This window comes from Sinocyclocheilus grahami, unplaced genomic scaffold (genome assembly GCF_001515645.1).
Source record: "Sinocyclocheilus grahami isolate Dianchi unplaced genomic scaffold, SAMN03320097.WGS_v1.1 scaffold1035.1, whole genome shotgun sequence".
Taxonomy (NCBI): Eukaryota; Metazoa; Chordata; class Actinopteri; order Cypriniformes; family Cyprinidae; genus Sinocyclocheilus; species Sinocyclocheilus grahami.
Genome location: NW_015506214.1, coordinates 44,696 through 71,897, shown reverse-complemented (window position 1 = coordinate 71,897; position 27,202 = coordinate 44,696). Strand labels below are relative to the sequence as shown.

The following is a 27,202-nucleotide window of genomic DNA, read 5'->3' as shown; positions in this document are numbered from 1 at the left end:
CAAATTAACAATTAATTGATCGTACCTGAACAGTTGTCACAAATTATTCTGTTGTCTCTTCAAAACTCTTATTGAACTTACGAATGTGGTGCTAACACTGGCTCTTAGGAAAGTCAGTCACTGGAATGAGAACAGTGATTGGACGAAACTCCTTCTGGAACTTTCCTCTCTTTTTCCTTTTCTTAGCTTTCTTCAACTTAATTTTTAAATCATTTTTTTATCTACTAACTGGTAACCTGGTTACCCGGGTTACAAGTAGTAGTAGTATTGAATGGAAATACTATACTGGATTTCCTTAATATTGACGAGTCGATCCCACAACCCACCAAATAAGTCAGTTTTGAAACTTTAGTTTGCACATCCCTAATATTCAGTGTCCTTAAATGTTGAGCTGCATACTGTACATGTGTGTATGTCTGATAGCAGCCGAAAGTGTGAGACTGATTGTTTGAGATGTGAATGGTGTCGCTAGTAGGGAATTGGTGAGTTCTGAATCCGCTGCCAAGTTCCGCTGAGACAACCAAGCAGATGGAGAGGGGAAGACGCTCTGTTAGAGCCGCTAACCACAGGCCAAACCAGGACACGCCTGTGTGCGTGCCTGGCATTCTTTAGGAGGTTGATCAAGACAGAAGGTGCACGTTGCAGGTTCGCTCTCTTGTGTTCACACTAACGGCTCCTCATCTGTCTTTAGGCTTCGCTCTCACTCCCTTAATGAGACACCTTTCTCTTCTCCACTGCAGCTCCGCTGGAGAAACAGAGATGCTCCAATTACTGACCTTTATGGAGGAGAGCAGCAACAACAATCAGCTTTGTACCACTTAAGAGGCAGGATGCTGATTTGTGTTACCGCAGGGGTGCTCAGACTTGCTTCTGGAGGTCTGCTTTCCCACAGATTTCGGATCCAGCTTTAATCAAACACACCTGAACTAGCTAATCAAGGTCTTTGGGTTCACTTGAAAATTACAGACAGGTGCTTGCAGCAGGACCGGAGCTAAACTCGGCAGGAGTGTTGATCTTCAGGAGCAGGATAGATCACTGCTGTTTTGACTGAAACCAAAGGCACCTGCCTGGCTGCCTAGGAAACCGAATTGGTTTCAGAAAGGCTTTCATGATTTGAGTAGGTTTTCTGTGATAAATTAGTGAATATTTAATGAATATACAATACCTTCAGTTGTATCGTAAATAAATTTAAAAAAGTGGACATTTCCTGCTTTTAGCTTCTCTGTCAAATGTCATGTTTTTTTGTTTTGTTTTTTCAACCAACAACGTAACTGTACAGACAGGTAAAATTTACATCTGTTAAACCTGCAGTTTAATACTATTAACATTTTGAAATATTTTAATATCTAAAATATACATCTTTCTCTCTCACTACATATATATAGTTAAAATTAGATATATTTATTAAATAAATGTCATTCAATATATTTGGTAAAATTTTACAATAAGGTTCCATTTGGTAACATAGATAGATGGATGGATGCCCCAAAAATCATATAAGTAGCAGTAATTGCATTATAATAGATTATTCACTTTACTTTGTTTTATAAACAAAATTATAGTAACAAATACAAGTTTTATTGTTTTTGAATAATAAAATAAAGTTTTTCTTTCATGTCTGTCAGGCTTGTGAAGTACAGTAAAAACACAACAGCTGGTGAGTACCGTAAGTTACATAATGTAACGTAAGCTTCAGATTCAGACATACCTCCATGCCTCACAACCTCTTTGTACTGTCTGTCAACTTTTTCAGGTTTGAGCACAAGCCAAGAGTCTGTGCAAAGTACCGCAGCCGTCATTAATAAGTCTCTGTCTGTTAGGCCACCGCGTGCCGTCTCTGAGCGATGCCGCTATCAGCAGCAGCATTGACTTATCTCAGTCTCATTTGAAACTGTCACTTGTCATTCTAAGAGTAATGGCAGTACTATAATGAGAGAGGGTGTTCGCCTCTCAATCAATTCTACTCTAATTAGTGTTAATGCAACGCCAAAACCCCCCCGCAGCTCTCTTCATCACTGCCAGCTCCTCCTCTCCCCCTTTTCTCTGTGGTCATAAGGCAATCGAAACAACATCTTCATCACTTCTCTACTTGTACATAATGTAACAATAGATATTGTGTAGTCTCGCTGGTGTCCTGGCCTCTGTTCTAGTTATGGCTCACTGCACCACAATGGCCAATTAATGTTCCCTGACACAATCAGAGCATTTGCCTCATGAATTATGGGAATGGTGTGCAAACCAATCATAACTCCCTCTCTTATTTTCTTCTTGTTGCTACAGATGGCCTTTAATGTGTGTGATAGGGTTTTTTTTTTTTTTTTTTTTTTGCAAGAGCAGCGTCTCATCACCAAACACAATTTACAATCATATAACAATATACTATGATTGATTTTTCTTACAATATTGCGTTGGTCCTTGTATTGATATGTTTTGCGTGCTTATTCTGTTTTTGCAGCTGGGGAGTCCCTATGTGTTATGCGTACAACATCAGAGTGATGCTAATGTAGTACTGCCGAGTAGACATTGACCTTCAGTTCCAGGAAATCACTTGCTTCCAGGCAAGATGCTCCCGGTGGTCATTAGGAGACTTGACTTACGGTTAGGTAGAGCTGTTTATATGTAACATACTCTTCACAATTTGTACGTTTTTTTTAAATGTTTTTGAAATAAGTCTCTTATGCTTACCAAGGCATTTATTTGATCAGGAATACAGTGAAAATTGCAATATTCTGAAATATTATTGCAATTTAAAGTAACTATTTCTATTTTTATATATTTTATAATGTAATTAATTCCTTTGATGGCAAAACTGAATTTTCAGCATCATTCCTTCAAGTCTTCAATGTCACATGATCCTTCAGAAATCATTCTAATATGCTGATTTGGTGCTCAAGAAGCATTTCTGATTATCAATTTTGGAAACATTGTTTTGTTGAAAGTGATCGAAAGATATTCGAACAATAAATACCATTTTGTGGTTCTTTAATGTGTCGTGACAGATCGCTGTAGTAGCACATGAACCGATCATCTCTTCCTCTTTACGAATTATAGCATGAAATAAACATGAATGAACTTAAGAAGGTATCTTGTTTCAGCCATGGAAAGACACAATTTTTCAAATTGAAGTCCACCGACGTTAATCTGCTCTCCTGTCTGGTTTGTGTGTTGGACAAAATGGCAGATTCAACATCATGTTTGATCAGATCGCCTGTCAATCAAGCTCCTGGGATGGCGACGGGTCAATTGAATACATCCTTACTAGTAAAAAAAATAGAGCAAGGGTTATGCTCCATAAGTCACTTTCACACCTGAAACTTGTTATATTGTAGTAAAATTGCTCTTTTTTTTCATCTTTACCCATAAATATACTACATCTGTTGTTTACACATGAGACGGCTGTTTGTCTTTTTTTTGCTTTGCTACCATTCATACATCAGCAACAAAATTTGCCGCAAATATTGTTAGTTAGTAAAAGAGTCTCTAACTCTTGCAGTAATGTCTTCATCAGCTGAATTGGAAAAAAGTTCAAGGTCTGGCCAATTTGACAACAGTTACTTCCCACAACATATTTACCTTGTATTAGGGATGGGAACATTTCCGGTCGGTGCATCGGTATAAAAAGTTAACGATGCGATGCATCGGTTTAAAATGTGTGCATCGGATACAAGTTGGCATTTGTATCGCGATGCATCGTTTCTAACATATTTGCATCGGTAAAAAACGATTCATTTATATATAATTACTAGTGGATGCACTATACACTTTTATTATTTAGAAAGTTTTTTCACACTTCTTTGAATAGGAAGTGTGAAAAAAAAACATTTATTTAAAATATCAATATTTTTAACCTTATGAATGTCTTTACTGTCACTCATTGTCAATTTAATGCATCCTTGCTGAATGAAATAATACATTTTTTAAAAGTCATACTAACCAAAACTTTTGAACGTTAGTGTGTGTATATACTGATTTTATATATATAAAAACCGATTCATTTATATAATTACTAGTAGTTGCACTATACACTTTTATTATTTAGATAGTGACCAATAATCTGTTACCAATATTTTATATGTAGATTGATTTCTCCTCTCTAAACTGTTTCTCAAGCGCGTTCTCTCATCACCACTTCTGCTGCGTGAATATGACGCATCACAACACCACGGAGACCCAAGGAAAAACTGGGATTAAAGTCCAAAAGCTGACTTGAAATAACCTAACAAATCAATCGGGGCTAAAGCGATTCCATTAATGACAAATTAAATTCACACAATCGCACTAATTTGTGCACGCTTATTCTTAAGCAGACCTTAATGTCGATCATGGATCAAATCGATTCACCATGACAAACAGTGAATATATCTGTGCTGTTTAATGCATTTGAGGCGTTGTGTTTTCCTCAGTGCATAACTGACATGTCACAGGGATATTTTTCATCAGTAAATGTTAGAAAGTCATACAAACATATCCATTCTGCTGTCAGGAGTGGGCGAGGCACGCGAGAGCAACAAGCGCTGTTGCGCGCATGTGCACTAAACGGATCGAATAGATGCACAATAATTAAAATATACATTTTGCTAAAAAAAAAATTGTTTTTGGACATTAAATGTCTTCTAAAATTTTAAACCTACATATAAAGTGTATTTTTATGATAGCAGTAACTGTAACTGTGGACTATTGTAATAGGTAAATCAAATGTAAGCTATAAGCTACAGTACTAATTACTAATTAATAAGCTCAAATTGGTTAATATGTGTTTCTTATAGCAGTTAAAATGTAGTCATTTTCTTTATTATTTATTTTCATTTTTAATTCAGTGATTTTAACTTTTAATTTAGTTATTTTAATGCTTTAAAGAGCGATTTTAGATTGTAATGTTCTAATGTTCTGCTATCTGTTCTGCAAACTTTAAAAGGTACAGCTGTAATAAAACCAGAGAGAAAGGCTGCATGGCTAGAAACTGTAAGAAAAGTCAAATAATAGTAAGTGAGACAGTGATATCATTATGTTCCTATTGGTCAGTAGAGGAGCTTAGCTTAGCCTGACAGTTAGCCTGCTTTAGACCAGGTTAGTTTCCCAGCATAAGTTGCCACAGTGACTAAGCTTGATCTAGGCCTATGTTAAATTTGCTTTATGGAACCAAATAATTTGACAATAAGTCAGAATAACTGAAATAAGCCTGGCTTATTTGGTTAACTTGTTTTATGAAACAGGCCTCGAGGCATTAAAAGTGATCATAATTTCTCCATTGCATCATATTGCATCGAATCGCATTGTGGTGAATCGAATCGAATCGAAATCGGATCGCAATGCATCGTAATAGGGGTGAATCATATCGCATCGCTAGCTGCTTCATATGTATCTTTAATGTATCGTATCGTTGGCTATGCATCAAGATGCGTATCATATCGACCTCAGTCATGGAGATGCACATCCCTACCTTGTATAGTCATGATCTCTCGTTGCAGGCTTAAAACTTAAAATTACACGTAGTGGAGTAATTTTGTCAGAACTTTGTGATTGGCTGAAGCTTGTTGACAGCGGCAGACATTCCTAACTTAGTATATGCTTAAACCATTGATTTTTCTGGCAATTTTGTCAGACCTGATCTGCTGGCTTTTTGGGAAACAGATCATTTTCACATATAACCTCTAAATGGAGTTTATATGATCTTGTATGGAAATTTATATAAGACCGAGTATGAATGTATGTGGCTATATTGCCTATCTTAAGGTGAACAAAAGAAATCCATCTCAACATTTGAGCCTAATTTGAGTGACTGTCTCAGAGAGAGAGAGAGACAGACAGACAGACAGACAAGTATCTTAAATGATTTGAACGGCATGTCAGATCTGTACATAGTCAGCCTCCATTCCTGTATCTCTCTATCTCTGCTGCTTCCTCCTTCAATGTCACAGTTTGAATTATCTCCCTCAACGGGAGCATCTCAATGTGTTTGGCTGTGAATGCCAAACACTCAATCAAGTTCTGTTTCCTTCCTCCTCTGGTCTCTAAAGTAATAGGATTCCTCATCCGGCATGACTCTCACTGGCCTAATTGGAGCAAGAAAAGATGGCAGACGGTTTACAATCAGACAGGAAATGCTCAAGCGACGCTCCTGAAATAGCAGGTTTGCAAATGGAAATTAAGACCAAATTTACTTCAGGCCAAAAGCGAATTGGACTATTGCATAAATATAAATGTGTTACAGTTGATGTGGTGATATGGGCTGAGTCGACAGCGGTTATTATGCGCTGATAACAGTCCTTGTGTAAAACATTCACATGGCCGTATTGATTCTGCCGTCACTGTAATGAGGAGAGACAGTTACGGTGTCTCATTTCTCATTTCTCAGTCTTGTTCCTTGTGACATGAATCAGTATGTGGTGAATGTGAATTTGGGCACTAGCGGAGACCTTGATCTACTAAACATTAGCACACTGATGACTCAATTTCCTCTGACATGATTATGTGGTTGCGCATTAAAACGTTTTTAGCATCACTGTATATCAGGGCTGATATCATTCTGATATGATTTGTATGTTGCACGTCATTGTAGCTTCATTGTAGCTATTAAAAAATAAAGTGCCATCATGAAATATGCATTCATCCTCCATTTCTGTTGTCTTGAGAGACTGAAGAAAATATAGCATTTCCAGTAAATGCATATAGTGAGTAGTTAATGCGCTCTTGTTACTGTGGATTGTGGGATTTTTCGGAAGCGAATGTGTCAGTGCCCTGGAGTGATTTTTGGCAATGATGCGGCCCTTGAAATGTCTGATTCGCTGGGCTTTGCACTGACTGCAAGCATAAAAATATGTAGCTCACACTAGGAATGTGACATTGAGGAAATATTCACACTGGTATATCAGTTTGCCACAAAACTGGTATTACAGGCATCACTGGGGAGTGACGCGGTGGGCAAGTGACGTAACCGATGTTGCGGCTTAACACCGGTATAACCGTTAGCACCGTCTATCTCGGCAAGCCTACCAGCGAGTTCGACTGAGTTTATTTTCGTCTTTTCGTTTTTCTTTTTCACTCGATGTTGTTTATGAGGAGTGTAAGTTAATTTTACTCATACAGCAGCCGTGATTCCAGCAGAGGAGAGACGATGGTGGCGCTAATACGGTGAGTGCAATAATTTAACGACCACATTTAATAGACATGGCTGTTGTTTGAAAGAGTACGTTTAAATTAATTAACGGTATAAATACAAAAACGGATGAATATACTTCTGTTCTGTCTAGGTTCAGAGCCCTCTTAATGACTATCTTGTTTTGGAAGGAAGAAGAAATGGAAGAGATGCTTTGGAAGTGTAAGTATGGCCCTCATAACTGTGAAAAGAGAGCACAGCTAATGTTATATAAACATTATCCCCCAGATTCACAGGCCAGTCTCATTCTAAAATGCATGTTCAAGCGGTCTTAACTGAAAATATCTTGTACTGACACATCTTAAAATATGCCAGTGCCATTGTCGTGTCTCAAGATACACACCAGTAAAGTTCTTAAGGCATTTTTATAAAAGTTATTTAAATATCCTAATTTAACCAAGGCCTAGTCCTGGCTTAAGCTAAACCCTGTCTGTGAAACCCTGTCTCTATTTTCAAACATGGAAGTTATACCAGAACGAAACAATGTCGTTGTTCACATCAGGCATGTACATACATTTAAATTACTTTATGCATTAAAATGTTTATGCCACCTCAAAGCAAAACTGAGACCTGTTCTGAGGAGAATCACTTTATTGCCTGGCGCACTGCACAATTAAATATAAACCCTTAAGTCAGATGCCCTTATAAAGACTGTAACTAATGTTTTCTCTTCACAGAAAAGTTGTCAACGACAAGCCTGACATCACCCAAAGGCCAGCTCTTTTTACAGTAAACCAGGTATGTATAAGTGCATTCATCCCATGTTGTATTTGCCATAATTACAAGATTCCAACTTGGAAAAAGAATTAATGTCCTTGTAAAACTCATAATTACCGTCTGTAATCTGGGAATTTTCTGAGAGCTTCTACTTGTACCACGTGACTACCTGACTACTGCAGATTAATTTAGGCATCGATAGTGTTGCCATAGAAATGCACAGTTCCCGGTCCAAGGACATGAACGGCTCCAAGTAGAACATGGTGTGAACGCAGCATATGATCTTGAGTATTTGACAACAGCATTATCTAACTGACTTGATAATGTCTTTATTAATCTGTTTCTTCCTCTGTTAGGATGCATCCGACAAGACAGACTCCAGTAAGAATCCTCAGCATCGATCAAGCAAGTCCACAGCTAATCCCATCTAGAGTGGGAATCATCTTGGAAGAAAACTTTGTAATGGATGAACCGACCGATCTCAGGTCCATTTTTTCAGACTGATTTATGCTCTGCACCTGGACTACGTGTATGAAAAGCACTATATATTATGTTCAGCAGGTAATGCTCAACCTCGGAAAAGGTGAGTTAGCACCTAAAATTCAGTACTGCCAATATTGTGAACTCAGTGGAATAAAACCATATAGTTTTGATGCCGTTTGTTGTGATTCTGAGATAAACTGTTTTATGTTAGTTTGTTAAACTAGTTTGTTCATGTTTTATGGGAAAATGTTTTCAGATAAAAAAATTGTTTTGTGTTTTTAAATTAACATTTGGAATTGAATTAAAATAAAACAGAAAATTGCATGAATGTTCCTTTATTTGTTAGCTTCTTAATGTTCTAGTTTAACAAATTAACAACTGATATAGATGTAACTTGGAAATTACGCTGAAAAAATGTTTCATTCATCCAATTAAAAAAATTGAGGGTAATGATTCACATCTATATTTTTTTAACTTGAGCCAATGAAAAATAAATAACTTGCCCTAAACAATATTTTCTATGTCTATGAAAACTATAAAAATAAATTTCTTAAATGAGAATTTTTGTTTTGATTAAATCTATATTTTTTATTTGGATCAAAAATATAATTAAAATTAATTGACTTCAACAAGAAAAATATACTTTGTGCCAGGTTTTATAAAATAGTTTTCATAGACATAGAAAATATTGTTTAGGGCAAGTTATTTATTTTTCATTGGCTCAAGTTAAAAAATATAGATGTGAATCATTACCCTAGATTTTTTTAATTGGATGAATGAAACATTTTTTTCAGTGTAGAGTGCAGGAGTGGTAGGCAACCCCATAGGCCTACAGTAATGGTTTAACCCTAGTGCTCAGCAGCCAATCATGCTCACACGTTCAAAGTGGCCAGATTGCTCAAAAGCACGTGAAATCGATGTCTGAGATCACGCATTGTTTACGTGTAGAATACACGTTGATTACGCGTTGTTTGCGTTGGCAATTACACATCAATTTTTCACACAATACATAACATGTATTTTACGTGTAAACAACGCGTCCTTAAGGTGTTGTTTACATGTTAAAATTTGTGCGTTTTTGAGCTACATGGATTTCCATACACTGAAAGTGCCTCTCTTACTCATGACTTGTCCACTGTCTTGGATCAGTGTTATTTTAGTTTTATTTATATACTATTATAGTATTTATTCATATTTTTAATTAGCTTTTATTTTCAGATTTTTTGTTTTTAATTTTAATTTTAAAGTTTTAGTAATTTTGTTATAGGCTTTCTCTTTTCTTGTTGCAGACTTGTCTTTTTTATTACTTTTTCTAGATTTAATTTTTATTTTAGTTTTAGTAATTTTATTGCTCCAACTTAAACTTATTCAGTTAGTAGCCAAATTATTTTAAGTTCTAGTTTTACCTCTAATACCTATATTTTATTTCAACTTTTACAAAACTATTTTCAATAGTTTACAATAGTTTCAACTATTTTTTTAACCCACTAGGTTTCACCCCTTTCAGTTGCAAGTACATAATCTATGGATGTGGCTTTGATCACGGTGCTCCATGTGTTCATGTTTTGTGTGGGCGTCCATGTAAATTATACCTCCACTGTGGTTCATGCTTCATGGTTTAATGAGACAAGAGGGGCCAAACCCCAGTGTGTGTGTCTCTGTATCTCCACAAGAAGCATGAATTAAGCATGACTACACCAGCGGCACTCCGGTGAGTTTGTATCAGGCAGAATAGAGAGTAAGTTACTCATTATTACATTCATGTTTAAACCTCCCTCTCCAAAGCTGCCCATATTTTTCTGTACCTCGCCTTATTCTCTCTATATGAGTAACAAGCATTTAGACAAAACATTCAGTCTGTCATTAAGCATCAGTGACTGTCTCATCCCTCTTCTCGTGAGCCAAAGCGTCATTGCTTAATCCCATCATTTAAAACTTGTGTGTGAGTGGAGCGCAGCCTCCTCTGAGTGTGTCTTGCTGCAGGGTAATGCTTCTACCCTGATGCGATCTGACACATTGAACCGCTGCGTCTCAACTGCCGCACCATTACCTCCACGCAGAGCACTCCGTCGCCTCCCGAAGAGAGAGATAGATGAGGGAGGAAATGAAGGAACTTCACTGAAGTTTGGAGGACAGAAATCTATTGTTTTTATTTTTTCCCTCCTTGTGAAGCTCCGAGTCACTCACAGTTTTCTTCTGAATAACAAGTTGTCAGTCTTTAATCAGCATGCTCCATAAATTTTGGCTCTGGGTGTCATCTTGTTCTCTGCTCAGTGGAATCAAAGTGTTTGCAAGTGGGATGCATCATCGCAAAAGCTCCTTTTTCTGTGTGCACGCACGTGTGTGCGCGCTTTTGCAAGTGTGTCTAATGTAGCAGTGAGTCAACATGTTCTCTCCGGCTCAGAGATTTCTCAGCGGGAAGTCTCGTCTCCTGAGCAGCGCTGCATTAGCGAGGAGCAGAGCAGCGTGGTGCATTTAACCCAATAAACGCGCTCAAAGTAAGCAACCACCCCTGCCTCTTTCGCTTTGACAGAGAGACATGAAGAAGGAATGAAGGAGAGAGAATTTATAAGCGCAAATATTGGGACTTTCATATTGTTTATCCTTATATATTGTAGTGGATGAACACTAAATTTAAATTGTCCCCCTTTGTTTGAGTGCCACATTTTGCTCTGTATTCACCATAAAAATGGGGTTATTGCTCTCCAGCTGAGAAAGCAAGATATGGTGTTTGTCAGTGCAGCATTTCATTTACTCAGAACCAAAGCCTAAAACCTCATCTTAGCCTAAAACCTTTTTGCTGCCTTGAGGACTGCTATTTCCCAAGTCTAGTTTGTTTAGAGATGTGGTGTTCTTATTTTTCTTTAGTTTGTGCAATTTTGCGTTTGCACACACACACACAACAGCATCGCTTCTCATTTAAAAAATGCCAGCGTTTTACTGTTAAGGCCCTTTCACATGATTCATCTCGACATTCCCCGTTGCATTGAGCTACAGCGTTACCCCCGGCGCCGTGTTGTGCTCAGGTCAAGCATTATAATGTGACGCTTAAAGTTCAAACAATTCCAGTTTTGACCCTGTTTGCTGCTGACCTTTTGAAGCGCAGCCAGTTATTACCAGACAATTTACATGTCATATCGTTGCCTAGCGCCTGTGCAAAAATCATAAGATAGAAGAATATCTAGATACATCAGGTTGTACAACACAACATTAGGGGAGCATCTTGACATTCAGAGAATAATCATCATATTGTATACATTAGATAGTTATTTATTTGGATTTTATGGCTAAATTGCCCTTTTTACCATGATAAGGCACCGTGAATAACCATTAGCAATAATACACACTTTCCTATCTGGTTAATGGAATAGGTTTAGAGCACGCACACACGTACAGTATCTCAGAGTGAGCTTTACCTCTTGCATTAACTTGGATTATCATTAATCTGCCTTTAAAGACGCTGCCCTTGGGGGCCCAACATTTGGCGCTCACAGAAACCAATGGAGAAAGACAGCAGGGAGTTAAAACCTCCATGAATATTTTCATCAGGTAATCCTTGGTCTCTTGGGCTTGCCTCCCATTGCACAGAAATCCTCTTGAGTTGCATGTGTCTGGTCTTTGGTTTAATCCAACTGGGCTGTGATTAGACGGGGCCTGTCGCAGCATGGGGCTGGATTAGTCTCCCGCCCCGTCAGACGCTTGCACCATCAGGCCACCGCCTTGAGCCTCAATGTGGAGCTCTTATCTTTCCCAGATGCTGATTATGGGTTGTAACAGACCACACTGGCAACATGGCCTCAGGGCAAGAGAGAAGGAAGGATCTGTGCTATTGGAATATGACTCAGGTTGTTAAATTGGCATTAGAGACAGACCTCCACCTTAGCTAATGAGGGGCTTGGAGAGGTGCTTATTGTCCTTGTTGGTTTATTAGGTCAAATTTCAGTCGGACAGGGATTCCTCAAAGGCTCAAAGCCCACTATTAACCGAGTCTCAGGGTATTGCACTCAGCCTTCACTTGTTTATACGGTGAGATAGATATTAACTCTGCTCTGCAAACGCTATGGTCTGACTTGGAGGTGGAATTTAGGTGACTTCCAATAATAAAACCTCAGAAAGCCATTCGTTGGATGTCATTAAGCCTTGCCGTTAGTGCCGTGTTTGTGTGTGGGAAGGGTGCGGAGTCTTTCATTGGATGAGTATTGCTGTCTGTGTTTGGCCCCGAGCGCAATGGCATGGAGGACACATTTCTCAGCTCTCCTGTCCCACCGCCTCTGGACACCACGCCTGGTTGGCCTTGTCAATGTCACCGACAGATGCGCCGGGAACCTTCCACCTTTATTTATCTCTGTTTTCCTCTCCTCATCGCTCTATCCCACTCGTTTGGCCTCTTTTTTTCTCCCCTTTTTCTTCCTCTGATCTGTGATCCATCTCTGATCTCTTTCCTCTGAATGACCTCTCATTTGGCATGATATACAGTATGTATGTGTGTATGTGTTCGTGAACACAAAATATGAGTGTGGTAAATGAGCCAGAACCAGAAAGAGGAAATGCAAGCTCTGCGACTTGCAGGTGTGAGTATATGGTGATGTATGCTATGTTTGGATGTTTAGTCGGTGTGAAATGTGCTTGAATCTTCGCAGTTGCACTTGTTTCTTTAGATAAGGGAACTTTTGGTCTTGGTTTGGTCTATTTTAATATTTTTTAAATGTAATCATTCTTGTGATTTGTCCTGTGAATTTTCAGCAGTCGTCACTCCAGTTTTCAGTGTGACATGATCTTTCAGAAATCATTCTAATATGCTGATTTGAAAGCAGTTGCTGCTGCTTAATATTTTTGTAAAAAACTATTTTAAACAATAAATAGAAAAATTTTGTATTCTTATAAATGTCTTTACTTTTCATCAATTTAATGCATCCTTACTGAATAAAACTAATTTCTTAAAAAAAAATCTTACTAATCTGAACATTTTGAACAGTAATGAATTTGACCAAAAATGAATAATGATAAAATTTGACTACTAACAATGTCCAACAGTGGATATACAAACAACTGAGAAGAAGTGCCATATCAAATCATCTCAAATTATATGTTGTGTTTGACAGCATTCTGTGGGTGGAAAAGAACATTCTGAACATTTTTGGAATATATTGGCTGACGACTTTGTCTTGATAAGGCCCATTTCATAGCAAACATTTAGTGTGTCCTAAATAGTTATATAATAATTTCACACTTTTTACATAATTTGACAAAAATTACAGCTTGATTTGAAGTGGGGTTTTTTTCCCACACATAATGTCATATTTCATCTCAGGTATGTTCTTCTCTGATACTGTTGTCACATTGCTAACAAAGTAGTCTAACTTTTGATAAAACTTTGACGGTTGTAATTGTGGTTATGGTGAAAGTGTTATTACAACTTTAAGAGAATGCTAAGTTGTTTAATCTTTTTTTCCATTTTCGTTTTTTTTAAGAAATTAATTTTTTTGCATTAAGTTGATTTCTAAAGGATCATGTGACACTGAAGACTGGAGTAATGAGTTGTCATTACAGTAATATAACAAAATGTAGTCTGATCTGTTTGTTGTATTAGGAGAAAAAAAAAAGTTTTTGTGACATTAAAAGTTTAAAAATACACTTTTAAAAATAAAGGTGCTTCACGATGCTATAGAAGAACCTTTTTGTCTAAATGGTTCCATAAAGAACCTTTAACATCTGAAGAACCTTTCTGCTTCACAAAAGGTTCTTTGTGGCGAAAGAAGGTTCTTCAGATTATAAAAAGGTAAGAAAGAGATGGTTCTTCAAAGAACCTTTGACTGAATGGTTTTTTGTGGAACCAAAAATGGTTCTTCTATGGCATCGCTTGAAGAACCTTTTGAAGCACCTTTATTTTTAAGAGTGTATAGTTTACAAAAATCCTTTTATGTTTTCTCCCTCAACTTTGTGAATTAATACCATTTTCGAAAGTGTCCAACCTTGACCAAGGTGACACTAAATACTTTTGCTCTTTACATTTTAGCACTGTTTTATATCTTAACATATAGTTGTTCTGTGTTCATTGGTTTAAACGAACCATCCATCATAACTAAATGAACATTTCAACCTCTGTTCTTTCATCACACCGTAACCAAACTGATCCAGTCAGATCAATAGCTCTGCCCAATCCCAAGAGCCCCAGCGAAAAATTTCTGTTTGAGAAATGGAGGAGCGTCCTTTCTACCTGCACAGCTGACTGAGCTGCCCATTCGTCTCGGCTCCTTGGAGACGTGTTCTCGCTCTCTCTTTCTCTCTGCCCTGGAGAGTTTGAGAAGAGCTGTAGATGGCGAAACCAAGCAATTGGTATCATGTCTCATAAGAAAATGTGTTTGTGGTACTCCGCCCTTCTACTTTCTCTACCTTTGTACCTCCCTTCCCTTTCCTTCCTCAACGCAACGGGTATGTTATCGTCAACTCCTCAGCTGACCCTTTTGTTTATATCCTGTCTGCAAATTAAAGCAGAGTCACAGACAATGTGTGAGCACTCGCCACTCTAAAAATACCAGTCGGCTGATTGGGAGCGCAGCACTGAAATAAAGTCATTAAGTCGGTGTGAATCACATGGGAATGTGCCGGTAAATCTGGAGCGCCTCTGGACTTTTCAGCAAAGCATTGATTTAAGCGGGGCTCTGACGGTCTCTAATGGGAGTAGTGCAGTTAATGGAATGTTCTGGGATGAAAGTGCAGGTCAAAGGAGGCAGATAAAGATGAGGGGCGGTCAAAAGGTCAAGGGTCATCCATTGTCATGGCTGTTTGATGAACATTTCTGTCTTTATATGTCCTTTGGGTTTCTGCTTCTCTGTTTTCCTGTAGTTTGGAATAGCTTTGATGTGGTTCTCCTTCGTTATTTATGTCTTAATTATTATTGTTCATATGATGATGCACAGACTTGCTTCGTTATAGTATCAGTTAAAATACTCCGTAATAATCACATGATCTCTCCATAGATGACCTCAGTTTCTTATATATCAGATTATAGCAGTGGGGGGAAAAATCGATACAGCATAGTATCGATCTTTTATTATACTATTTGGTAGAATAATTAAATAAATTTCTTTACAATCCACTAGATAGTAGTGTTGAGTTTTTCTGGTGAGGTCAGCTAGGTCACCTTCAGCATGCAGTAAGTTGGTAAAATAAAGAGGGTGGCATCGCGGAAAGTTATCAGAAAAGCCCCGTCCGCATTTAAATCGGATATATGGACTTAGTTCGGATTTGTAAACAAGGAGGGGGTGTAAGTAGGGATGCACCAAAAATATAGGCTACATATAATAATAATAATAATAATAATAATAATAACATACTGTATATATATGGCACGCCGCATCGTGCCCCACACCGCAGTGTTCAGCGCGCATGTTTCACTCTCCTCGTCACTCAATATTCCGATCTATGAATGCGCGTTCAGCTCGTGTACCGCTCATGCTCACCGGAAAAGCAAAGTTTGCTCAAATAACACGCTGACAGGAAATTTCTATGCAGTATAGCATACTTGTGTACCGTGACACAAGTATCGTGATAATATCGTATTGTGAGGTCTCTGGGGATTCCCACCCCTATCAGATTATGATGTAGTGCTGGACAGTATATCATATTTACAATATATGTAACTTATTTATTTTGTTAATAACCCAGTCTATGTATTACTTGCTTAATCTTTTTGAAAATGTATCAGTAGTACATTTTCCTGCTCCCTGCAGAATGATGTTTGCCTGAAACACAACACTAATGTTTACTCCTCCTTGTTTCACCGTCTCTCCCCACCTGCTTATGGCCATTGGTTGTGCTGCAGTGCCCTTGAGCAAGGTATTTATGAAGAGCTTCCATGGATACCTGGTTGAGTAGTTATGAAATCCTCAAACCTCAAAGAAAAATTCTCTCATTGTTAACTCATGTATTTTGAAACCTCTATGATTTCCTTTCTTCCATGTAATGTAACAGGAGAGATCATTTTCTCTTCAAAACTCATTTGCACGTGTGGACATTCAAACTTGGAACTTCAGCCTTTATGAATGTTTGAAGTATCGTAGGGCACCAATTTCGAGTGTACACAGTTTATCAAGCTTATTTGTATGTGCTTATTTATGTGGTATGCTTTAAGGGCAGCTTTAACATTATGCAGAATATCTCCACTGAAAAAAGTCAGTCGTACATGAGGAACAATACATGATTACAGAATTTTGGCTGAACATCTCTGGACATCAGATCATTTTTATTTTTAGGAAGATTGCCTCTATTCAAACAATTTTGAATAGGTGAATTGTCCAGAACCTACTAGCATAATTCATCTGAATTCTCTGATAAGCTCTAAACCTCTGAGAAAGAAAAAATATACATCTAAAACTAAAAAAATCCTGGTCTTGCTCCAGTTGAAGGCTCTGAACAGCCAAACAACCTGTTTTTCTTGATACTTTTCAGAATTTATTGAGACCCATAAAATCTATTTGCAGATTTAGATTCCTGGCAGAAACGGACGACTTTGGTGAAGGCGGAGGTTGTTTTCTCCTTGGCATACACTAAAAAAAACAGTAAAACTCATAACATTTGCACATTGCACATGAACATGTTGTGATGTTCCATAGGGACTAAATGTTCATTTTTTTTTATGAGCAGGGATCCTTCTGTGTTTTATCAAACAACAAGCTCTGCAACCGAGACGACATGACATAAGCATGTGAGAGCATAAGAGCCAGCAGAGGAAAGAGTGCAGGTCCATGTGGAATCTGTGCCCAGCCCACAGACTCACCCCTTGCATGCTCATTTATGAAATATTTTGGCTAATTGTATCAGTGCTTTCAGCTGTCATTTAGAATGTAGTACTCTATTAGACACATTTTACCAATGTTTTATGTGCACTGCTATCGATAAGTTTGGGGTATATATGTATGTATGTGAAATATTATTAAAATTTTAAAAGTACTCTTTTCTATTGTAATATATTTTAAAATAGATTAGATAACAGGAATAAATAGTAATTTATTCCTGTTATGGCAAAGCAATTTTTTCAGTGTCACATGATTAGAAATCATTCTAATCATTCTATGCTGATTTGGTGTGCAAAAAACATATTTTTTTTTATCCCTGTTAAAAACAGTTGCTTGATATTTTTGTTGATTGGAAACCATGGTACATCTTCTTATTCTTTGATGAATAAAAGTTCAAAAGAAAAGCATTTATTTGAAATAGAAATTAATTGTAATATAAAGTCTTTAGTGTCACTTTTGTGCAAACTTTATTGCAAACTTGTTGAATAAAATTAATTTCTTAAAAAAAAAAAACTTGCACATCCCACATTTTTTAATGGAGGCTTAAATTAAAAAAGATATGTATTTGAAAAATAAAATATAATTGTTATATATTATTATTTTATTTTATTTTACATTTTGCCCATGACCCTACATAGTGCTAGTGGTTTAGAGAATGGATGGATGGGTCTACACTTTTGTACTGTTATGTACTGTTGTACATCTTTGAGACAGATATGTGCAAAAGCTGTGTCCAGTGCTGAAGAGAGTGACGGTATTTGTCAGGATGAGGAGATTATATGACAACAGGTTCTCCTCTTGGCTTTAACTCCTCTGCGTTGCAGAGATGATGAAATACCTTCAGAGAGGCTGAGTGGTTCTTCAGGGATGTGTGAGAGTGCTCCGCTGGCCATATCTGTCCCGTGGTGATGCCTTTCTATCAGCCTTTTTATTATAGGATTTAAACAAATGGTTTCTTTCACTTTCACATATTACACTGATGAAATTAAAGTGTTTTCTGAGTGTGCTTTATTGTCCCTCCCTTCGCCTGGACTCACAGAGCTGATTTATGATAAGATTTGTGATGACTCTCTTGCTCTCTTCTACATCTCTTTTACTCGTGGCTTGGATTCAGGTATGATTAAGTCATTCACTGTCACCAGATTGGCAGCTGTGTTATGCTACGTCCGCCCTCTCCGTGTGGCGCCGTTCTCACCCGTGTAGCCCACAAATTGGAAGCAGCGCTTTGGCTTATGAAATGTCACTGGGATTGCAGCATCTTAAAAGGGTATTTCGCTTATTACATCGCTCCTCCCTCCACTCATCATTTATTTGTGAATTATGCCCATGATTCTGAGCGTTGCCACAGCAGCACATCATGATCATCTAATCTTCTCCCTGTCATTGCACATGGGCCGGTGTCAACGTTGCACCGCTCTCTCACGATTCCCTGCTGGAGCGATGACTCAGCCATCTATACGCTGTTACACACGCCACCCCGTCTCACACACGCTCACCGCTGCTGCTGGCTTGAAGGTGCAGTGATGGAGAAATGAGAGCTGGGTTTCTTAAAAGGTCATTTTAGATCTCTGTAGGCTTCTGTGTGCTTTTGCATGTGCAAACTGGCAGTCAGTGGAAAACTGCATAATGAGGGGGTAGATGAGTTTGTCCTGTTCCCTCCTGAAGATACAGAGCTGTCACAGGCTGACATAAGTGTCTCCATTGCTGTCAGCACACTGTGTACAGACTAAGGGATTTTAGCCAATCAATTAGCACCTTGCATGAACTATAGACTCTGTTCTGTCACGCTGAGATGGGAGGGCACTGTGTAGGGGTGGGTTATGGCAAAGGATGTGTAGATGGATGGATGAATCAGACTGTGTGTAGAATGGAGTACTAGTGTGCTGCATACTGCGCGGTTTACACATTTACTGTTAATAATATGTTTATCACACAAGCTTATTGGATACCCTTGTATAATTGAGTAAATTTGTGTCCAGTTATGTTAAAGTTATTTATTGAATTTTGTTTAATGTTTATTTGTGAATTACATTTGGGGTTAAAATGTAAGCATTCAGTCAAAATGGTTAAATCACAGTAGATATTATCTTGAACTTTAAGTATCTTGAACCCTGCCAAGAACATGTCTAAATCATATTTCATCCTTAAAACATAAATTATTTTCTGTCTTGTTTTTTGTAATATAATGAAATTTTTGGCAATTAAATATTAAAACTTTCCTCAAATTCCCATTATCGAAATGCTAAAAAAATTTATAATTTTCATTACTTAAATGCAAAAAAAAATGTATGTTATTCTTAATTGTAAAACATTGTGGTAGTGTTTATTGTGCTGCCTTAACACTAATTTAAATAAAAATGAAATTATTATTTTTGATGTTTTAATGCTTAAATGCAGGGAAGAAAACAATTAATGCGTCTATGAATTAGAGATTTGCGGAGAGCATATCATGAATTGCTTTAAAATTGTCACAGTTCAGCAAAGTACGGTTCTAAAATAATGTTGCTAAATTTATCACTTTTCTTTACGCAAACAGGGGGAGTTATCATTTTGTAAAATTTTCATTCATGCTGTAATATACTGCCGAAATTCTGATTGGTGCATTAGTATGATAATCGGTATACAATGTTGAATATAACTGGAGAAAGCCAAGGACTGTACAGGAAAATAAATGGGAAGGAGAGACATGTAGTGAGGGTAGAGTTGGGAGATTGCTCACTGTTGCTACTGGGAATCATCCAGCGCTGATAGTCATGCTTTGTTTAGTTTCTTTATCAATATTGAATTATTCAGTGGAGAGTGGAACATGGCTCTCGCTGGGACTTTGACACTGTGCAGAGGTTGCTTTGTGTGTATGTGGAGGAGAGACGGGATGAGTGCTGTTTAACTATACATGTTATTTTTGTAATTGTTTGGCTTAAATTGTTGTTTTTTTGGTTGGATCAATGATGTCCCTCTTTAACCTCAGGTTGTTGATAGTCCATGTTAGGAATGTGCAGAACTACACATTTCATTCAAATCAACTAGTTGGGTTATGTGAATGCCTAGGCGACTAATCAGGTCTGGTTTTAGGTTTGTCTGATCTCTGACTCATTTCTTTGTGGGGGCATTTACAAACAACAGCTAAATTCAGGGGCACAGAACACAGCGGTCTTGAGTTGCATTTAAAAATCAGACTATTTGTAACTTGTACAGCGCTTTGTCTTGCAGCGCTCATGGTGGGACACTCAAACAACATGAGATGCAACACAACGACTGAAGACATTTATGGCTGAAGTCATGATGCTTTAAAGAGGATGAATTAAAAAATTAAACTCTTTCTGAGAGGGTTTTACACTCCAACAATACAGCACACTGTCAGAATGCTAATTAAAACATTGGCTCTAAATATATCACAAAGAAAAATCTAAATAAACTGATCAACTAGTTGTTAGACGATTATTCAGCATTGTGACCCACTCTACTTCCATGTGCAGGCGTGTTGTTAGTTGACATCCTGGTTAAGGTTTCCTCTGTTGGTCCTCTGAGAGATCTTCTGTGCCTTTCTGAGATCCATTAAACATTAAACTCTCAATCTGCATCAGCAAGAACAAAGGCTCCTTCCTGTGTACTTCCTCTGTTGTCTTTTCTGCCCGCCCTCTTCTCTCTCTCTCTCTCTCTCTCTCTCTCTCTCTCTCTCTCTCTCTCTCTTTTTCTCTACGCGCCCTTGTTTTCTCTCTCGGTCTCCTGTCCCAGCCAAAGTCTCCCCCTCTTTTTCTCTGTCTCTCTCTCTCTCTCTCTCTCTCCCTCTCTCTTTCCCTATCTCTCTCTCTCTCTCTTTTTCTCTACGCGCCCTTGTTTTCTCTCTCGGTCTCCTGTCGTGCATTACCAGCCAAAGAATAAAGCTCCAGCACAAATGCACTCACAGACAGCAGATGCATGCTGGTTGTTGTGAAGATCACCATGAGGTCTCTGTTTTTGGAAGCCAGATCTTTCACTCTTCATAATGTTAAGTATGCATTTCTTCTTGGGTCCAGCATATGTTGGAGACAAGTGTGTCACTTAGCACTTGCTGTGTTTGTGTGTGTGGTTATGGGTCAGGATGGTCGACTAGTTACCAGCCATCTAACAACCAGCTAGTTGATTAGGGAAGATGATGTTTTTATGCTTTTGAAGCAAAGATTTGGGATTTGCAACATCTCTGTGAATGTTTTAGTATCCTGCGCTTATACTGTCTCCGAAAAGTTGCATGTCTCAATTCATTGTTATTAAAGCACCGTTTCCACAGCCATCAAAGCACCGCTTATGTACAAATTCACCACCTTCAACAGATTTTAAATGATCTCTATCAGGCCTCAGATCGCCTGCTGTGAGAAATGATCTGTTATTATGCAGAATCCACAGGTGTTGTGGAGAGATTAAAGGACAGTATTTTATTGCTGATTCTTTATGGTGTGGCACTCGTTCTCAAGTGTAAGAACACATTTTATCCCCAAAACCAAATGGAAAAAAATGTGAAATCAGTTTCTCATAAAGAAAATTCAGTCCGCTATTACTCCCCATATTTTTTTAAAACATTTTTTAAATGTATTTGTTTAAGCTATTTCACGTTATCCCGTTAATTTTCATTACTATACTATACTATTTCATCACTTTTTATCATTACTGTATTCATATTCATACTGTATTACAGTTTAAAAATTACTTTTGCAATTATACTGTGTATATTTTTGTAGAAAATAAAAAATTATAAAAAAGTATTTATATAATATATGTTGTGCACCCACAGTATGCTCTAATATTTGAGTTTGGGATTTTTTTGAATGCAGAGTAAATGTATGCCTGCACATTGAAGAACATGATGTTTTATTAAATTGATAGTTTTGTGAAATGTGAGGTTAGAGTTATTCAGCCTACAAGTGCTGGGCTTAACATCCATAAATCCCAAAGAAATGCATCTGTTCAGAGTCTGGTGGACATGACAGTCTGTTTTATGCATGACTTATCTAGTACAGACTTGTCAAGTAGCCATTCAGACAGTCCACCAACTAGTTGATTAAAATATGTATGCACATGTCTCATCCACTCTTTGCCTTTAGCTAGCTTTAATATCTGAGATCAAATCTCCCATTAGAGAGTCATTAAAAGACTTCACCTTCACCTCTTTTTGAAGGTGTTTTTTCCCTGGATCTGTCTCATGTCTGTGTGTGAATGTAAGTGTGATGGACTGTAATTGGTCAAGGGGTTTGTTCTTATCTGTACATGGTTTGTCAATTCATATACATCAACACACACAAAGCGCTTCAGTGATGTTCAGATCATAATCTAGGAGAGAAGAGTGGACCATCTGAGATCGAGACACCTCACAAATGAGAGCGTGCAAATATTGACTGCAAAAGTGACGCAACTGCGCAGGAGTCATCTATCAAACCCTCACCACATGTCCTCTCTGTCCTCATTACAGGTGTCTGAACACACACTGAGATTCACACACTTCCACCCAGGACAAGTCAACTAATGCACTGATTTATCAAGACCAGCTGCAGCTACAAGAAGTAAGTGTTGTTTTGATTGTTTGTTTTTTTTAAACTGATCACTAAAAAAAAATCCTGAATTTGTCAATCAGCTATTGGTAATTGGCCTAAATTTATTTATTTATTAATCCATTCATTTATTCATTCGTTCATTAATTAATTATTTCATTCTTTCAGTATTTCATTAATTAACAATACACATGATCCTGTATGATGAGAATTTGGTTTTCTGTGATGTATTAAGCATTGTTGCAAATTCTGCCGATAAAATGTCAGATGGTAAAATTATGTAGGTGACTAATATTAAATAGGTATTTCATGATAATTCATTAAATGTAAAGTTTAAAATTAAGTTAAAATGGTTTGAAAATGATAAATAAATCACCATATGGAAACTACTTTTAGTAAAAATGTTTGTGTATTTTAATATGACAAATTAAATTATAATAGAATTTCCAGCTTTTTTTTTTTTAGAATGTTGTTCTTGTTTTGTGATGGTGCCAGTAAAAATATCAACAGTGCAAGTATAAATCTGCCAAAAATAAAATTTTATCTTTTTTCTTTTGTGCCATTTTCACCGTTATCTCAATCCTGAAACTTAAGCTGATTTTCCTCTTATTAATTATACAGTACAAACCTAATGCAGAAGTAATAGTGTGAACCTTGTACATCACTCATTTTGATCAAATTTATCATCATTATTCATTAGCACCCCATATCAAAACAATCTTCACCTCTCACTTCCGAGCGCTTGTCGGCATGGTAATACAGTCTTAATTCCACTACAGTGAATAAAGCTCACTCAAGTGTTTTCTGTCAGTCCTGCAGAGCTGCTATCCAAACCTCACTGTGACTGATCCACACAAATGCTTCATGCTTACTCGGAGGGCTCAGAAAGTCACATTTCACTTAGCCAAACTAGACTTTTCTTCGAATCCACTTAGTATGCGCGTGTTTGAATTGTGTATTGAGCCTTAGTGCACCTCTTGAGCTGGTCAAATTTAAATGTAATTGACCCCACAGCCAAGAGGAGCTTTTATGTGTCTCTCTCAAGCGAATGCTGCCAAAAGCACAGGCACACTTCCAGGGCAGGTTATGGGCCAGGCCTCCATAGAGAATACAAGCTCTCTAGGTCTTTGTCATCCTCTCGCACATCGCTGTTGGTGAGAATATGCACCTGGGTTCCCATTAACACTCACCTATGTAGATGCTAGAGTCTGCGTTTTATAAGAGAGACGCAAAGAAACCATGAGTACAGGGGGATTATCTGATGCCTGTCTAAAACTATCTTGATTTGATATTGTTTGCTCAGTTGAGATTGCATCAGTTTGCGTATTTGTCGACCTTTGTCATCGTCTGCCTCTCTGTTCCTAGTTCTTATTTAATCTGCTTCATTTTTTGGAATGTATCACTACCCTGCCAAGAACATGTCTAAATCATATTTCATCCTTAAAACATAAATTATTTTCTGTCTTGTTTTTTGTAATATAATGAAATTTTTGGCAATTAAATATTAAAACTTTCCTCAAATTCCCATTATCGAAATGCTAAAAAAAAGTACAGGGGGATTATCTGATGCCTGTCTAAAACTATCTTGATTTGATATTGTTTGCTCAGTTGAGATTGCATCAGTTTGCGTATTTGTCGACCTTTGTCATCGTCTGCCTCTCTGTTCCTAGTTCTTATTTAATCTGCTTCATTTTTTGGAATGTATCACTGACAGCTTGTGGGTATTAACTCTGGATCTCAAATAATGAGAATTACTTGGCACAGTAAAAAAGACTTTATGTAACTGTATGAAAAGACACTGAGAGCTGCCTTCTGTTGTTCGTCTTATAACTTACAAGCTCTTTGTCTATACTGTGAGTAATGCCAATAACCCATCCATTGAATGGGGTATAAAAGAATTGATTGAAGCTGAATGGCATTGATTGGAGAGCTGGCAGAGAGAGATGAGAGCATTGCTGTATTAGAATCAGGTGTATTGTGCAACGGGCGCTCGATATGCTCCTCGTCCCTCTCTGAACTCTGCTCAAACAGAATATGAGCTGAATTGCTGAGCGCAGCGCTGTCACGGTAATGACACGGGCCGTCGTGATCGATGACTCTCTTAGCCAATTGGAGAGCTGTCATTTTTTCCCCTCCCCTGGCGCTGATTTGATTTAAGTTTAGACTGTAGAAAATGAGTCTCAGGGAATGAGGGGAGTTTTATTTCATTGCGTTGTACAGCTGGGTTAAAATAGATATATGTTCTAACTAAATACAGTCTTCATTTAAATGACGTGATCTGATATTGATTTTTAATATCCCCAGATGCCTTTTTTATAGTAAATGCATTAAAAAAATTATAATTCTCATAATAATAGATTTGAACATTTTGTGAATCTAAAAATAATTAGGCACATTTCAGTAATGAATCAGAATGAGTATTGTTGCTTACCATCTTTCATTATGGTTAATTGTTGGTGAGTAACTCTATGCAGTGATACTTCAAATTAACTTTCAGCTTGCACCAATTATGAAATTGGCTGCTTGACGTCAGAAGTGTTTTACAATACAATTTCCTGTTTCAGCAACTGTTAAAGGTATAGTTCACCCAAAAATTTAACTTACTCACCCTCATGTTGTTCCAAATTGTATAAGACCTTCATTCATCTTCAGAACATAAATTAAGATATTTTTGATGAAATCCAAGAGCTTTCTGACATGAGGGTGAGTAATAATGAAGGAATTTTCATTTTGGGGTAAACTATCCCTTTAGTACTCAAACTGCATCAATGTTGTCTAAAACATAAAGGGTTACATTGCTCAAAAAAAGAAAATGTAATTACTTAATTTAATTTGATTAAAGATTTCTGTACCTCCAATTTAAATCCATTCAACCAAAATGTTATAAAGATATTGTAAAAGTAATCCATATAGACATGGAGGCTCAAATGTGCTTGCTTGATGCACATGAAGTTTCTCAAATGTGAAGCAAGTACATTTGAGTTTTCATTGACCAGATTTGCTCAAATTATGTTTATATGTGAATAAAAGCCTAAATTAAATCTGTTCATCATATAAAGCATTAATGTCACTTCAAAAGAATTCATATGAATTTCTTTTACAATCTTTTTTTTATGAACTTTGCATTTTGTTGGAATTAATTTTCAATAGAGGGACATAAATCTTTCAGGTTGTCAAATCCAGCACTGGAGGGGTCATTGTCCTGAAGAATTTAGCTCCAACCCAGATAAAAACTCAGCTGCCTGTAACTTTCTAGTACCTCTGAAAACCTTTACATACAAGTTGCTTTACATATAACCTTTACATATAAATATTCTTTTTGATTTTTGTTCAATTGTAAAGAATTAATTTATTTTCATTATTAAGAGGTTTGCACAAGAGTTAACTAAACTGTGCAAACATTCAACTTTGCTAAAATTAAATGTCTTGCTTTGGTCTACACTGGAAGTGTTCCATTAAACTAAAACTTAAACTAAAATATATATGAAAATAAAATATAAAAACTAAATAAAAATGTGTTCACAAATTACAAACTAAACTAAAACTAACAAAACCATTAATGAAATTAACTAAAACTAAACTGAAATTATAGGAAATTTGAAAATGATATTAAAATTAAAAAATTCAAAACTATAATATCCTTGTTTCATTAGAGTTGTCTAATTCAGACCTCCCTGTAAGGAAAGATTAATTATTCAGAGTGGCCTTGCATGCACATCCCCTTGATTGTATAATGCTGTCTGGCTGTATTTGTGCAGTGGAGAGAAAGAGACAGAGTTTAAAGGCAAGTTTGTGCTTGTGGGGTCCTCCAGGACTTTTGTGTTGCACGGTGGGATTGATCACGGCATGAATGGAGGATACTGGCAAGCGTCTTCCTCAGACAGATACAAAGTGAAAAGATAACTGCAGAGAGGTTGTGCCAAAGAAATTTTAATTGGAGCAAAGATGCATTCCGTTTTTTGTTGTGGGCCAGGAACCCTGGGCCAGGAAAACAGAATGACAATGCAGGGTAGAGAAAGAAAGTAAGGTCACTCTCAGATACACACATACGCCCCCCGTTGTTTTTTCTCACGCCTACTCACACAAATGAAGAGTTCATAGAGCCAGCGTTTGTCGCTGATTGGCCAGCTGTGACAGCATGGCTTCGTGTTGAAGCCCAAGGGAGCTGAGTTTCAAACCACATTTTTTTTGTTGCACTGTATAACTGAAGCACCTTGGGTAGAGGATGTGGGCGGTTTGTGGATGTGTAACTTGACAGCGAGAGTGGATCTATTGTCAGTTGTCATTTTGCCTCTCTCGATGTCTTTGCACAGTGTGACCAATTAGAAAGCTCTAAATACCCATGTCACAATGACACTGGTGACAGGAGCAGGCCATGATTGGCCACTGTGACATCTTGCTCCGAATATATCGATTTTTAGCCTTCCCTTCTCCCTCTATATACTTAACACACACACATGCTCTGAGACACACGCATCTCTCTGCACAGTCTCTGCTTTCTGTCTCCACACAGCAGCAGTTTCCGG

General features: G+C 37.4%; 1 protein-coding gene across 2 annotated transcripts in view; it reads left to right on the top strand.

Annotated features, from left to right (window-relative positions):
• The window catches only part of ndst2a (N-deacetylase/N-sulfotransferase (heparan glucosaminyl) 2a), a 146,852-nt gene that overhangs the window by 89,088 nt on the left and 30,562 nt on the right, over positions 1-27,202 (top strand). For both annotated transcript variants that reach the window (XM_016251233.1, XM_016251232.1), the window contains one exon: positions 22,598-22,688. The gene's annotated coding sequence lies outside the window, so the exon portion shown is untranslated. The remainder of the gene's footprint in view (positions 1-22,597; positions 22,689-27,202) is intronic.